Source organism: Balaenoptera acutorostrata, chromosome X (assembly GCF_949987535.1).
Source record: "Balaenoptera acutorostrata chromosome X, mBalAcu1.1, whole genome shotgun sequence".
NCBI classification, from domain to species: Eukaryota; Metazoa; Chordata; class Mammalia; order Artiodactyla; family Balaenopteridae; genus Balaenoptera; species Balaenoptera acutorostrata.
This window is the reverse complement of record NC_080085.1, coordinates 114,048,664-114,063,554: the sequence shown is the minus strand read 5'-3', so window position 1 is coordinate 114,063,554 and position 14,891 is coordinate 114,048,664.

Below are 14,891 nucleotides of genomic sequence, written 5' to 3'. Positions count from 1 at the left end.
AGCCTGCAGCGGCAGAGACTGGCATGATGTTGCAACAGCCTGAGGTGTGGTGCGTGTTCTCCCAGGGAAGTTGTCCATGAATCATGGGACCCTGGCAGTGGCAGGCTGCACAGGCTCCCGGGAGGGGAGGTGTGGATAGTGACCTATGCTCGCACACAGGCTCCCAGGGGTGTGTGTGTGGATAGTTACCTGTGCTTGCACACAGGCTTCTTGGTGGCAGCAGTAGCAGCATTAGCGTTTCATGCCCGTTTCTGGGTCTGAGCTGATAGCAGTGGCTCCCACCCATCTGTGGAGCTCGCTTAGTCAGTGCTCTGCCTTCTGTGGGCACACGGGGAAGGAATCCCCTCTCTTCACGCACCCCAAAACAATGGTCTCTTGCCTCTTAGGCAGGTCCAGACTTTTTCCCGGACTCCTTCCCAGGTAGCTGTGGTGCACTAGCCCCCTTCAGGCTGTGTTCACGCAGCCAACCCCAGTCCTCTCCCTGGGATCTGACCTCTGAAGCCTGAGCCTCAGCTCCCAGCCCCTGCCCGCCCCCACAGGTGAACAGAGAAGCATCACAGGCTGGTGAGTGCTGGTTGGCACCAATCCTCTGAGTGGGAATCTCTCCGCTTTGCCCTCTGCACCCCTGTTGCTGTGCTCTCCTCTGTGGCTCCAAAGCTTCCCCCCTGCCCACCCCCTGTCTCCGCAAGTAAAGGGGCTTCCTAGTGTGTGGAAACTTTTCCTCCTTCACAGCTCCCTCCCAGAAGTGCAGGTCCCGCCCCTATTCTTTTGTCTTTGTTTTTGCTTTTGCCCTACCTTAGCAAGTGGGGATTTTCTTGCCTTTTGGGAAGTCTGAGGTCTTCTACCAGCGTTCAGTAGGTGTTCTGTAGGAGTTGTTCCACATGTAGATGTATTTTGATGTATTTGTGGGGAGGAAGGTGATCACGTCTTAATCCTCCGCCATCTTGAAGGCCCTCCCATTGGTTCTTATCTTCACAATATCTCTCTTCTTTCCTCTTTCAGTTTTCATTCACTTATTTATTCAAAATTTCTAACTGCTTTCTAGGTAACAGGTGCTGAACTATGATAGCATGGGCTTTAGAATCAGATGAACTAGTTTCAAATTGTAGCGCTCCCTCTGACTAACTTGTGTGATCTTAGGCAAGTTGCTTAACCTCTCTGCACCTCAGTTTTCTCATGTGTTACAAAGGGATACTAATAGTGGTATACAATAGCCCCTCTTATCCATGGTTTTGCTTTCCCTGGTTTCAGTTACCCAAGGTCAACTGTGGTCCAAAAATATTAAATGGATAACTCCAGAAATAAACAATTCATAAGTTTTAAATTACATGCCATTCTGAAGTAGTGTGATGAATCTCATGCTGTCCAGCCCCATCCCGCCTGGGATCACCAACCATCATCTGCTCCTGACAGCCAATCATTGCCATTGCCATGACTGGATGATCCATGATCTCCCGAAGCAGATGATTCTCCTTCTGAAATACCATCAGAAGGTCAGTAGTAGCCTAAGGCTACAACATAATGCCTCCATCAATCACCTCACTCCATCTCATCACATAGGCATTTTATCATCTCACGTTATCACAAGAAGAAGGGCGACTAAAGTACAATAAGGTATTTTTTTTTAAATTAATTAATTAATTTATTTATTTATGGCTGTGTTGGGTCTTCGTTTCTGTGCGAGGGCTTTCTCTAGTTGCGGCAAGCGGGGGGCCACTCTTCATCGCGGTGCGCGGGCCTCTCACTATCGCGGCCTCTCCTGTTGCGGAGCACAGGCTCCAGACGCGCAGGCTCAGTAATTGTGGCTCACGGGCCCAGCCGCTCCGCGGCATGTGGGATCTTCCCAGACCAGGGCTCGAACCCATGTCCCCTGCATTGGCAGGCAGATTCTCAACCACTGCGCCACCAGGGAAGCCCAATAAGGTATTTTTGAGAGAGAGAAAGAGCACATTCACACGTTTTATTACAGTATACTGTTATAATTATTCTATTTTATTATTAGTTATCATTAATTTCTTACTATGTCTAATTTATAAATTAAATTTTATCATAGGTACGTATTATAGGAAAAAACACAGTATTGTATATATATAGGATTTGGTACTCTCCATGGTTTTAGGCATCACTGGGGGTCTTGGAAGGTATCCCCCATGGATAAAAGGGGACTACTGTACTGCTCTTAAAGCAGTACCTGGCTCACAGTCAGCATTAAACAAATGTTGCTGTTGTTGCTGCTACTGTCCCTATTGCTGCCACAGGAGTGTTGTCAAGGTAAATGTGACAATGTATAGAAAATGCTTAACATGGTGTCCCACTATAGTAGCACATGATAAACAATAGCTATTATTAGCGTTATTTCTGTGTTATGCACAAGAGGTACACAGATGAGTAAGTCATCCTCTCTACTCTTGAAGAACTAACCGTCCAGTATTTACAGCTACCAGATTAATCCAACCATACTTCAGAGTTCAGTTCAAATGTGACCTTATCCACAAGGCTTTCACTGATCCCCTCAGCTGGGAAGAATATTAAAAATATTGCCTTTTACTAAAATTTCCTTGACCTTTTTTTTTCTGCACTTTCCTTATCAAATTTTAGCACATTATACTTTTATTTTTATTTGTTTACACATTTTTCTCTATTTCTAGACTTTTAGTTACTAGAAAGGCAGTGAATGTGTTTTATTAATCTTTTAGCTGCCAGAGTATATGCAAAGGGTTTTGCATTCTTTTGTCCTTCCTTCCATCTTTCACTCATCTTATTCCACTAAATATTTGAGTGTTCCTTGTTTATAGTGGGCATTCGAAAAAGGCTGGTTAAATAAATAAGCAATGGGGTTAACCATTTGAAATTCAAGAAGGTGCATGTTATTAGGTCTATCTCATATATTTTCAAAAAGTATAAAATTTAAACTACTTCTTGAGGTCATAAGAACAGATTTCCACTTCATTTTGAGTTTGTGCTAAGTTCCACTTGGTAACTTTTTGGCTCCATCTTACAGCTATTTCAAGTGGGATTCTTTCATGGTGTACATATTTTTAAAATATTGTCATGCTGTGCCCAGGATAGTCACAGAACTTCCACAGCAAGTGCTCCTTGTTGAAGTACAGAGTTATTAATAATGACAAGTCATTTGGATACTTTAATTAGTGTCCAGCACTATTTCCATTAGTTAATACATATTTTTAACATCATAGTGCCCTACAACAATTGTACTGTAGATTTCCCTGGCACTGCGATTTCCCCAATGGATTATGCCATCCTATGTTTCTGGAGATCTTGTTAAAAATACTAAGAAAATGTCTTCTATAGGTAAAGGTCACATAGTTAATCAAAAATATTTTTAATGCCAACTGGTCAAACCTTTTCCTCTACTCCTTTTTAAACACATAGAAGACTTTCCATAATCTTTCTCCTACACTCCTACCCTTCCTCTTCCTTTTGTTCACTTGATTCTGAATAAAGTGGTACAGGGAAAGGAGATTAGATAGGGCCATACAAAAATCTCTTCGGAGTTATCCAAACCCCAAGCAATCCTAGACACTACTGCCATCCAAAAATTCAGTTGCCATAGTTTGTAGCAAAAGTCAGTTCTGTATCTTTAGTAACTGTAAAGTTATGAAAATAGCTTGTTATATTAAAGCATTAGAAAGTGTATTTACCCAGATACTTAGTAAAATATAGTCACTGATTAATATGTGGAGCTTTTTCTGTTTTGTTCACTCATGTATCCTCAGAACTAGAAAGCAAAGTAGGTGTGCAATAAATATTTTTGATTAAATGCACAAAGGAATAGATCTCACAGTACCTAAACACTGTGAGCTCTAAAGACTATTTTTTAAGTTGTTTTGAATGTAGAAGTACCAAACAGCTGTTCTGATTTTTATTAGGCGAATCCCATCAAGTGTTTTACTAATTTCCTATCGCAATTTTCAGTATTTCTGAGAATGGAGATGAAAATCAGATGAAATCACCTTTTCATTTGAACTTACTGCACTTAATTTTGATTTGTTTTTCTCCTACACAACATATGTCCCTCTAAACTGTCCTCCCCCAAACCCATTCAAAGTTATCTACTTGTACACATTGGAGTCTGAGATAGACACTGATTTTTAAATTACCAGACCTCTGAAAAATGCCAACATTTTCATATATGGGTATTTAATATGCATAACTCTAATTGTAAACTACCCTGTCTCTAGTTTTTGTTTTCTTTTGAAACAGAAACCTGAACTACTAGGAGACTGAATTAGAGGGACAGGTGGACTGTCATCTCAAAAAGTGGCCTCTGAGCCTTATCCCTGAGGTTCTGTGCCCAGGATAGCATAACTAACATCAGGGAGCATTAGGAGTAGAGAAGGTAATTTTCTACTTGGTTAGAAGCTCTCCCCTTGGACCTAGATCATGACCTGGCCTTTCAATTTGGCACAAGGAAGAAATTTTACTAAAAAGTGATATGAGACACACATGGCCCTTAATGATCTGGCTCCTGTCCGTGTCCCTAGCCTCATTTCCAGACACACCTCGTGCTGCCATACTTTGCACTTCTTTGCCCTGTATTCCCAAAAAAGTAAATCATATGGTGGAATGTGAGGGACACATCAGGTGTGTGAGGCAAATGTTTTGGAGTAGGAAGCCTCATAGGTGCTCTCACCATACCTAATTATGGGGATGTTTCAGTCTGGAGAACTTGGATTGAGAACTTCCTGAGTGCTGCCAATCAGAATTAACTGTTTTCTCCTCTACACTCCCATAATGTTTTGTTTGATGTTCTGTCTTTCAAAACTTACCATGCTTTGCGTTATATTATTCTTAGCTGTGAATGTGGATATATCTCCCATTAGATCATAATCTTGAAGGCAGAGTTTATCTATTTTCTCATGTCGCTCATCACTTTCTACAATACTTTGGGTATAATCAAGCTGAATACTTATTTTTAATTGTTCAAAAATAAAGATGATGTTATGGGACCTGAGAGGGTATCCATTTGAGTCCTATTCAAGTTTCCCCTTCCCCACCACTGCCTTGTCTCTACCCCCACCATCATCACCAAGCTAAATCCCAGATACCACTGTAAAGAGATATTTTTTTAAAACATGATTAGGCTGAGGATAACAAAGAGTTCCACATTCAGAGTTAACTCACAGTTATTGAATACTTATTTGACTGAGGAGGAGATGGAGACCCAAATAACTTTCAGTAACTTGCCAAATGTCACACAATTACACAGCTAATAAGTGGTTCTGCCAGGACTGAAATTCAAGCCCCCTGACACAAAGTCAAAATCTCTTTCCACAAACGCTGAAACGTTTAGATGAACTTCTCTCACTCTCTAGTTTATAATTCTAATGCACCTAGTTGTTTAATCAGAAACATATTTTGTGTACCCTCAGCCAGGAAGAAGCTAAATATTCTGAACACATGAAGCTCATTTTAATGACATACTTATTTCTATGTTTATGTATTTGTGCCTTTATTTATATTACGTTTTTTGTGTTTGTATGTTTATGTATCCAGGTATTTAGTGTACTTATGTATTTATATGTGTGTGCTTATTTTTTATTTATGCATTTATGTATTTCTTTATCTTACCTGTAGGGCTATGAAGCTCTTACTCCCAATGCTATTAGAGGAGAGCACATCGGTTAATTGTACCTTAATTTCCTATAGTGTTTCTAAGGATTTCAGCTTAAAATAGGTGTTGAATTTCACTTAAAAGACCCCAGCTCTTGAGCTTCTGGGGGAGAGGACAGAGAGAGCAGCTTTGTGCAGAACCAAATTGCTGAGCTTTGGAAACACCTCGAAGCCAATGGAAACTTCAGCTACAAGAGCAGGAAAAAAAGAGACCAAAAGCTACCCAAGCTTAAAAGAGAATGAGGAAAATGATGAAGACAAGCTCAGGAGCAAGCAAGAAGTACTGTGATGCTTCAGAGGAACCAGGGACCTCAGAGAGTTCAAGAGGTATAGCTGGCCTGGAGAAGCAGCAGGCAGAACCCAGAGAAAGGGCCAACATGAGGGAGCTGATGTTTCCCACCCTGAAGGTGATACAGGACCATGTGGACGTTTTAAAGAGCACACAGGAAAAGCTCATCAAAGACTACGGGACACTGACGAATGAGGTCACAGGACTGAAAGAAACCCTGAGAGAGGAAAATTATCGAATAAATATCATGGAAGAGAGAATCAGTACAAATGAGGACCAAATTGAGCTTCAGTCTCAAAAGATAAAAATTTTAAGCAAACAGTTCTTCACAATACAAGAAAAGGTGATGGATCTTGAAAACACATCAAGGAAGTATAATATTTGTGTATCTGGCATCCCTGAAGGTATAGAAAATGAGAATAACCTTGAAACTATTATTAAGGAAATTATTGAAAAACATTTTCCAGAGCTAAACAAAGATCTCAACTTACAGAGAGAATTTACAGGTCCCCACTTAAATATACCTCTTAAAGTAAAAGTCCAAGGCACATAATTGCACAGTTCCTGAATTTGAAAGAAAAAGAAATAATCTTGCAAGCTGCTCAGAAAAAAAGGAGGACGATTTTCAACAAAGTAAAGATAGGTCTGACCCCTGACTATGCCTTACTTACAGTGCAAGAGAGACAAAGTTGGAGCAAGATCTACTACCACCTGAAGTTCCTGGGTCTGAAGCCTCAAGTGAACCATCCTGCCAAGCTATCTTGCCTATTTGAAGATGAGAGAAGAATCTTTGACAATCAAGATGACTTCAAGGGATTTGTCAGCAAAACTCCAAAACTACTGGCTTTTCTGCAAACAGCTGCAGCCCAGGGAGAGCATGCTCCTTAAGATAAGTGACTAAATTGATTTACAAAACTGTTTCTTAATAGAATGTAGATCTTAGTTTTATGATTAATTTCATTTTTGCCAGGGTAATTAGTGAAAATGAAGTACAAATGTAATGTTGACCGATTTACCATTAAGTGTGTGTATATCTACATCTATATCTATATCTATATCTATCTATATATCTATCTATCATCTATCTATTCTACATGAGAAGGGGAGAAGAAAAAGTTTTAAAAAATGGGAAGGGATGAGGGAGGGATAAATGGAAAAAAGGATATGAATACAGCAAGATAATAATTAGTAGTGGGTGGGATAGGGAGACATTGGAATATGATAGATAAAATAATAAAAAATAATTTTATTGTGAATGTGAAAGCAATAAACTATAGGAAATTAACAGACTTGTTCAGAGAAAGAAAGTTTTCCCCCACCCTCTGTCAAGGGTACTTGGATCTTTTAGAAAATTTGACCATATCTTAGAGCACAAAACAAATAGAACTGGAAGAGATGCATGTACATTGAAATGATTGCCTATAAACTGATATTTTTAGAAACAGATTGTAAACAGTGGGTGATATTGCAGTGATGTGTTTTTAAATTGCTAATTTGTATTGCTCCTGCAGTTTAGATGTCTCCATTTAACTTTAATTATATAATTGGTTAATCATACAATAAATGGAGCTAAAAGAACCCAACTGTTGACTTCTTTACTTTCCTTTGGACAACTGATTAAAAGCTCCCGAATGGCATTCCCTCCCTTCTCTTCCTCAAACCCCAGCCCCCTGAAAATTTCTACAATTTAGACACACTGGAGGCAAGTCAGACCCTGAAGCAGAAAAAAAAGCTTTCCTGGCACTGGCACTTTAAAGCATCCTGCCTGAGTCAGACCTAAACTGCTCGTCAAAGCCACTCTGCCTGCCCACCAAAGGCAGTGGGGCTGAGCCCACCTCTTTCCTTCTGGGGCCATCAACTTCATCCAACATAGGAAAAGGGGACAATGAAACACTTTGCAACCCACCCTCAGAGGCTTCCTTCATTTTATAAGTCTATCCCTGAACTCTTACCCCCATGTACTCAGATGCACACAACATACAAGCACACACATATCTTTTCTTCTTGTTGTTTCTTATATAAATAAAAGGCATCTTATGATGCTAGGAGAATTATTATTTGGGGACAGTGGGGCAATAGTTTACCTTCCTGGTAAATGGTATGTAGGCCAAACAGAACCTTGTGGCCCTGCTAGATTGGAACACCACAAAACATCATTTTCTCTATCCACCCATTAACCTTAAGTTAAATTCACCTAGGCAATCACACTGTTGGTTTGCTTTATGACAGGCATCCAGAAGTCTGATCATGCAGGTCTCCATGGCTTATGGCTCACAATGAATGTTTTGATTAAATAAGTTTCAGTTCTGGTTCATCACTTGCATTTGATTTATTCTTGGAATCGTCCTTCACAGTCCTGAAAATACCCTCAGTTATAGCTTCTGGAAGTGACTTAATGCCCCAAACTGTGCCTTTAATAATTGAAATCCTGGATAAGTTGAAACCCAAACTCTGTGGATGGGCCCCAGCTTCCCTTTCCATCTCTAAAAGAAGGTACTTCCCACCTCCAAACCTCAACACCCCCACCCCAGGTCTTACTGTTGGAACCTAATCTGTCTGGTTGGGCCTCCTCACTGTCCCAGAGCACTACTTGTCTAGCACCACCTTAGTTCCTTCCTTGTCTACTCCACATACCACTCCACCATGAAATAGGATCATGGCTGAGACTTACTGGGGAGTTAGGAGGAGTGCTAAAACATCTTAGCACCTCTCGTGTGCACCAAATACTCTAGAGATCTAACCCAGCAGTGAAGTGGGGGGAGGAGGAATGCGCTATAATGCTCATCATTCTCTTGAGATTGTACGAAAATTATCAGGATTCTTGGTAGTTCCTGTTTACCACTGAGAATCACTGTCCTAAAGCATAAAACCGGAAGAAAGTGGTTTGTGTTAGCATACGGTATTTATTATTCTCGTTCTGACTTACTTCACTCTGTATGACTGACTCTAGGTCCATCCACCTCACTACAAACAACTCAATTTCGTTTCTTTTTATGGCTGAGTAATATTCCATTGTATATATGTGCCACATCTCCTTTATCCATTCATCTGTCGATGGACACTTAGGTTGCTTCCATGTCCTGGCTATTGTAAATAGAGCTGCAATGAACACTGTGGTACATGTCCCTTTTTGAATTATGGTTTTCTCAGGGTATATGCCCAGTAGTGGGATTGCTGGGTCATATGGTAGTTCTATTTTTCATTTTTTAAGGAACCTCCATACTGTTCTCCATAGTGGCTGTATCAATTTACATTCCCACCAACAGTGCAAGAAGGTTCCCTTTTCTCCACACCCTCTCCAGCATTTATTGTTTGTAGATTTTTTGATGATGGCCATTCTGACTGGTGTGAGGTGATACCTCATTGTAGTTTTGATTTGCGTTTCTCTAATGATTAGTGATGTTGAGCATCCATTCATGTCTTTGTTGGCGGTGGGATAGGAGAGGGTGGGAGGGAGACGCAAGAGGGAGGAGCTATGGGGATATGTGTATATGTATAGCTGATTCACTTTGTTATAAAGCAGAAACTAACACACCATTGTAAAGCAATTATACTCCAATAAAGTTGTTAAAAAAAAAAGAAAGAAAGTGGTTTGTTAGTGAATGTTTAATGGCTTTCTGAGGAAAAAAGAAACTGATTTGTAGCATTTGCTTGTTCAGTGGTGTAAACTCTCTGGCCGTGGCCAATTTTAAGCTACCAACACGATGTTACTAAATGCTGGGTTAAGATAAGATGCATACATTCAGCTCTCCTGAGCCAGCCATAGCTGCCTCCAACACATCACTGGGAGGAGACCACCTTTGCCCTGTGCATCTCCTGGTTGGACTACTATAACACAAATTTATCTTAAAAAAACTCATCATCCTAGACTGGACTTAATTACAGAGAAAGACTCCCCAGACAGACCTGTGCATGTACATGGTCCTTGGTGTCTCACTTCCTTTAAGCTCCACTTTCTTGAAGCTTTTCTAGCACTCCTCTGGTCCCAAATACAGCTTTTGTAAGACAGTTGCTCTTTTCTTCTCTCTAGGTTGAGAGTCCTTAGATCTGACAAATCACATTAATCCTGCCTCTACACTCACCCACACTCCCTACTTCAATGTGCATAGTATGTACTCAATAAAACCTTGTGTTTAACAGTTGTCTCATAATTCATAACAGGTGATTTTGAAGCTTTTGCAGGAGGAACCCTTTTCCAGTCCCCAGGGCTCAAGGTGTCAAAGTGCAAAGGGGTATGGCTCAGGAATATTTCTGGTATCACCACCTCCCAGGACAGTAACAGTGAGAGCTCCCATACCGCCCCACCTCCTGTACATCTCACCAGTTTAAGGGCATGGAGAACCAGAGGAGGGCCAGCCATTAAGAATAAGACTGATCATTCTCAAAGCATTCCTGAAAGAGGAGTTGTTTAATATCAGCCAACTCTAGAGTAATAAACCAGGAGAGAAACCCAGACTTCTTTTTTTTTATTTTTATTAAAAAATATTTTTATTGAAGTATAGTTGATTTACAATGTTGTGTTAGTTTCTGGTGTACAGCAAAGTGATTCAGTTTTATATATATACATATATTCTTTTTCAGATTCTTTTCCACTATGGTTTATTATAGGATATTGAATATAGTTCCCCGTGCTATACACTAGGGCCTTGTTATTTATTTTATAAACAGTAGTTTGTATCTGCTAATCCCAAACTCCTAATTTATCCCTCCCCCACCCCCCCTTTTCCCCTTTTGTAACCATAGGTTTGCTTTCTACCTATGTGAATCTGTTTCTGTTTTGTAAATAAGTTCATTTGTATCACATAACCACACATAAGTGATATCATGTGGCATTTGTCTTTCTCTCTCTGACTTACTTCACTTAGTATGATAATCTCTAGGTCCATCCATATTGCTGCAGATGACACTATTTCATTCTTTTTTATGGCTGAGTAGAATTCCATTGTGTGTGTGTGTGTGTGTGTGTGTGTGTGTGTATTTATATAAATACACACACACACACCTTTATTTATTCCTCTTTCGATGGACATTTAGGTTGAGGAAGGTCTTTTTGTATTGCCATCAACTCTGTTTTATTTTTCCCTTTGGCAGATCATGAAAACCAGTCTATTCTGATCACGTAAGTATCCAAAGTGTAGTGTGTTTTCATATCTGTGGCCCTTTGTCCCCAATGCAGAAGGGGAAGATGCCACTTGCTCTGTTTTGTTAACGAGAAAGTACCGAGAACGAAGTCTGTGATACAAAGATGTGGGGGTGGGGGGCTGAGAGGAGATGGGCAGGAAGGCCTGTGAGGCCTCAGGAAGCTGGAGCTCCCCGTCCAGCCTGCTCAGTGGTGCCGGTCTCCCCCGGGGCCCCTGCCTCTCCGAGTGGTCTCACATTTGTTGGGAGGTGTGTGTCTGCCGTGGCTCAGGTGACATCTTAGGGGGCCCGTTTACACTCACGGGGCTTGTTTCTCTTTGTCTCTCTGTTTCGATTGCTCCGAATAGCGGAGAATCCAGGGCAGGAAAGACTGTGAACGCCAAAAGGATCATCCAGTACTTTGCAACAATTGCAGCGCCTGGAGACCTCACCAAGAAGAAGGACTCCAAAATGAGGTTATGGAGAGGAGAAAGGCTTGCCCTGCTTCCGCTGCCAACCTTTGTCTTGAAGTGTGTGTATGTGGTGGGGAGAAGGCCAGCAGAGCCAATGTCAAGAACTCCACCTCAGCTAAGTCATAGCCCCAGTCTCTGTTGGCCTCTATCACCAGCTTTATAAATATTGGGCCCCAAAATTTCCTCTACGGAGCTTGGCCAGAGAATATTTCTCCTTCTGCAGGCAGGCTACAAGGTCCAAGACCCACAGAGGTAGCCTAGAGATGGAGCTTCTAATATCTCAGTTGCCAGCCGTAGTTTGAATGAGGGGCTTCTATGAAGTCTGAATAATAAGTCCTTTCAAGATTCTACAGTGACCCAGAGCAAAAAAAAGAGTGAGTGGTATTCTCACCCACACAGTCCCAGGACCTTTTTCAGGCTTCCATGGCATTAATGGGGAATCTGGGCTCTAGATACTGGCTGCTGGTCTGAGAGCACAAGCTTCGGCCTAAGGACTTGAGAGAGTGGGAGGATGCTATCATTGCCTTCTTTTCTACATTATTAGCAATGCATTTGATTGGTGATTCTCTGTTTTACTAAGTACATTCACATCTGTTTTTTAAATTAAAAAATTTTTTATTGAAGTATACTTGATTTACAATGTTGTGTTAGTTTCAGGTGTACAGCACAGTGATTCAGTGTTTTATGTATATATATATATATATATATATATATATATATATATATATATATATAATATATATATATATATATATATATAGAATATACATATATATATATCAGATTCTTTTCCCTTATAGGTTATTACAAAATATTGAGTAGAGTTCCCTGTGCTATACAGTAGGTCCTTGTTGGTTATCTATTTTATATATAGTAGTGTGTAGATGGCAATCCCAGCCTCCTAATTTACCCCTGCCCCACCCCTTTCCCCTTTGGTAACCATAAGTTTGTTTTCTACCACTGTGGGTCTATTTCTGTTTTGCAGATAAGTACATTTGTATCTTTTTTTTAGATTCCATATGTAAGTGATATCACATGATATTTCTCTTTCTCTGTCTGACTTATTTCACTTAGTATGATAATCTCTAGGTCCATCCGTGTTGCTGCAAATGGCATAATTTCTTATTTTTTATGGCTGAGTAATATTCCATTGTCTATATATACCATATCTTCTTTATCCATTCATCTGTTGATGGATGTTTAGGTTGCTTCCATGTCTTGGTTATTGTAAATAGTGCTGCAATGAACACTGGGGTGCATGCATCTTTTCGAATTATAGTTTTCTCCAGATATATGCCCGGGAGTAGGATTGGAGGATCATATGGTAACTTTATTTTAAATTAAAAGGTTTTTTTTACTTTTATCATTACAAACTTCCAATGCAGAGGGAGCATTGTAGTGGTTAAGAACATGGGACTTCATTTTGCAATATACACAAATACTGAATCATTATGTTGTATACCTGAAACTAATGTTGTGTATCAATTAAACCTCAATAGAAAAAAAAAAGAATGAAGGAACTGAGAAGTTTTCAGTTACTTTGCATAAAAAATTTTTGACTTATTTTCTAAATAAGACCCTTTTTTATAGGTATATTATAATCAATAAAGTAGTTTAAGTAATTTAAAAAAACAACAACATGGGACCATGGAACTGTATATACAGATTGCCTGGATGTGAATCCTAGCTCTTCCACTTGCTGGCTGTGTTGGCCTTAGGCAATTTTTTAATGGCTCTGAGTTTCAGCTCCTTCATCTGTAAAATGGAACTGATACTATCCCCAAGTGTTGTGATTGGGATACAATGAGTTAATATTTATAAAGCACTTAGTGCCTGATGCCATCATAGTGATTTCTATACAAATGTTTTGAAAATAGGCATGGATATTTCCACCCTGGCATATAATAATCATCACTTTAGTGTTCCAAACAACCATTTGTGTTTGGCCAATTTCACCTCTTAAATATTTCGGGAACCCTTGCTCTCTCTTCCTTCTTTACTTCCACTGCCCTGGTTTCAGCACACAGTAACAGTAAACTGTTTACCGTTCTCCATGCCTTACTTGCTGGTCTTTCCTATTGCAATCCTCTGATTCCCATGGCACCCCCTTCTTTGGCTTTCTCCTACTTGTTCTCTATCACTGTTTATCCTCAGTCTACAAACTCCTTAAGAGTAGAAACTGCCATTCTCCCTGGATTGTCAGCATCTATAACAATGTCTGGCACAAAGAAAATACTCAACAAATGTGTATTGAATTAGTGGATGGTTGGTTGCTGTGTCCCAGGCTCTATGTAGTAGTTTACAGGGGGATTTTCATTCAATCCTACCTAAAACTCTGTGTGATATTAAGTACAATTATTATCCCCATTTTACAAATAGGAAAACTAAGGCCTGGAGAGGTTAAATAACTTGCCCCTAAAATACTTATTTATATTCATATGGTTATTCTATTCTTATGTGATAATCTGTACTTTATAATGGTGTGTAGGAACAGAGGATGCCAGGAAGCCACAGCTGATATCCCTGATGCATGAAGATATGATATTCAATTTTCCTATTAAAAGCGCAGTTACTTTATTTTTATGTAGTTTGTTCTCAAATCACAGTATTTTTTCTTTAGATAATTTTTAATCTTCTATGAATGTAAAACAATTGTACATAAAGAAAAATGTGGCTATTTCTTACAACAATCAATTGATCTGGGGGGCCACTGGATGCTATACTTTATTCCCATCATATAGTATATGTCAGGAGCTTTGGTTAGTATCTTATCCATACATAATCATTTGAAAAAGTCATTCATGGTTAACTAAATTTATGAAAGTTTATCTACATCATTGAAATCATGTTTCTCTAGGGCATTTGTGGAAAGCTGTACAGATTAATAATAGTAGTAGTGGTGGTAGTGGTAGCAACAGCAGCAGCTACCATTTGCTGAGCACCTACCATGTACCAAGCCTACTATGCTGTAAGTTTTACTTACAGTATCCCATTGAAGCCCTGTGCAATAGCTTCTGTTGTTTTATTTTACAGATGGGGAAACTGAGGCTCAGAGAGTTTAACTCACTTTCTTGAGGTCACTCAGCTATTGAATAGTGGAACCAGACTGAAATCCAAATTTGTATGTCTCTAAAGCCTGGGCTTTTAGTCCAAGCTGGACTTTGAAGGCTGTCCAAGTTACTTAACCCTCTCTGAGCTTCAGTTTCCTCATCTGTAAAATTGAGGGAAGTAACACATCTTGCAGTGTTGCTATGAAGATTTGAAATAATAGATGCCCAGGGCTCAGAGGCACATAGTAGGCATATAAGCCCTGGTGGGGTGGTGTTTATGCTTAAATGGGGTATTAAATGGGCAGAGGAAGATCTGAGATCCCTTTA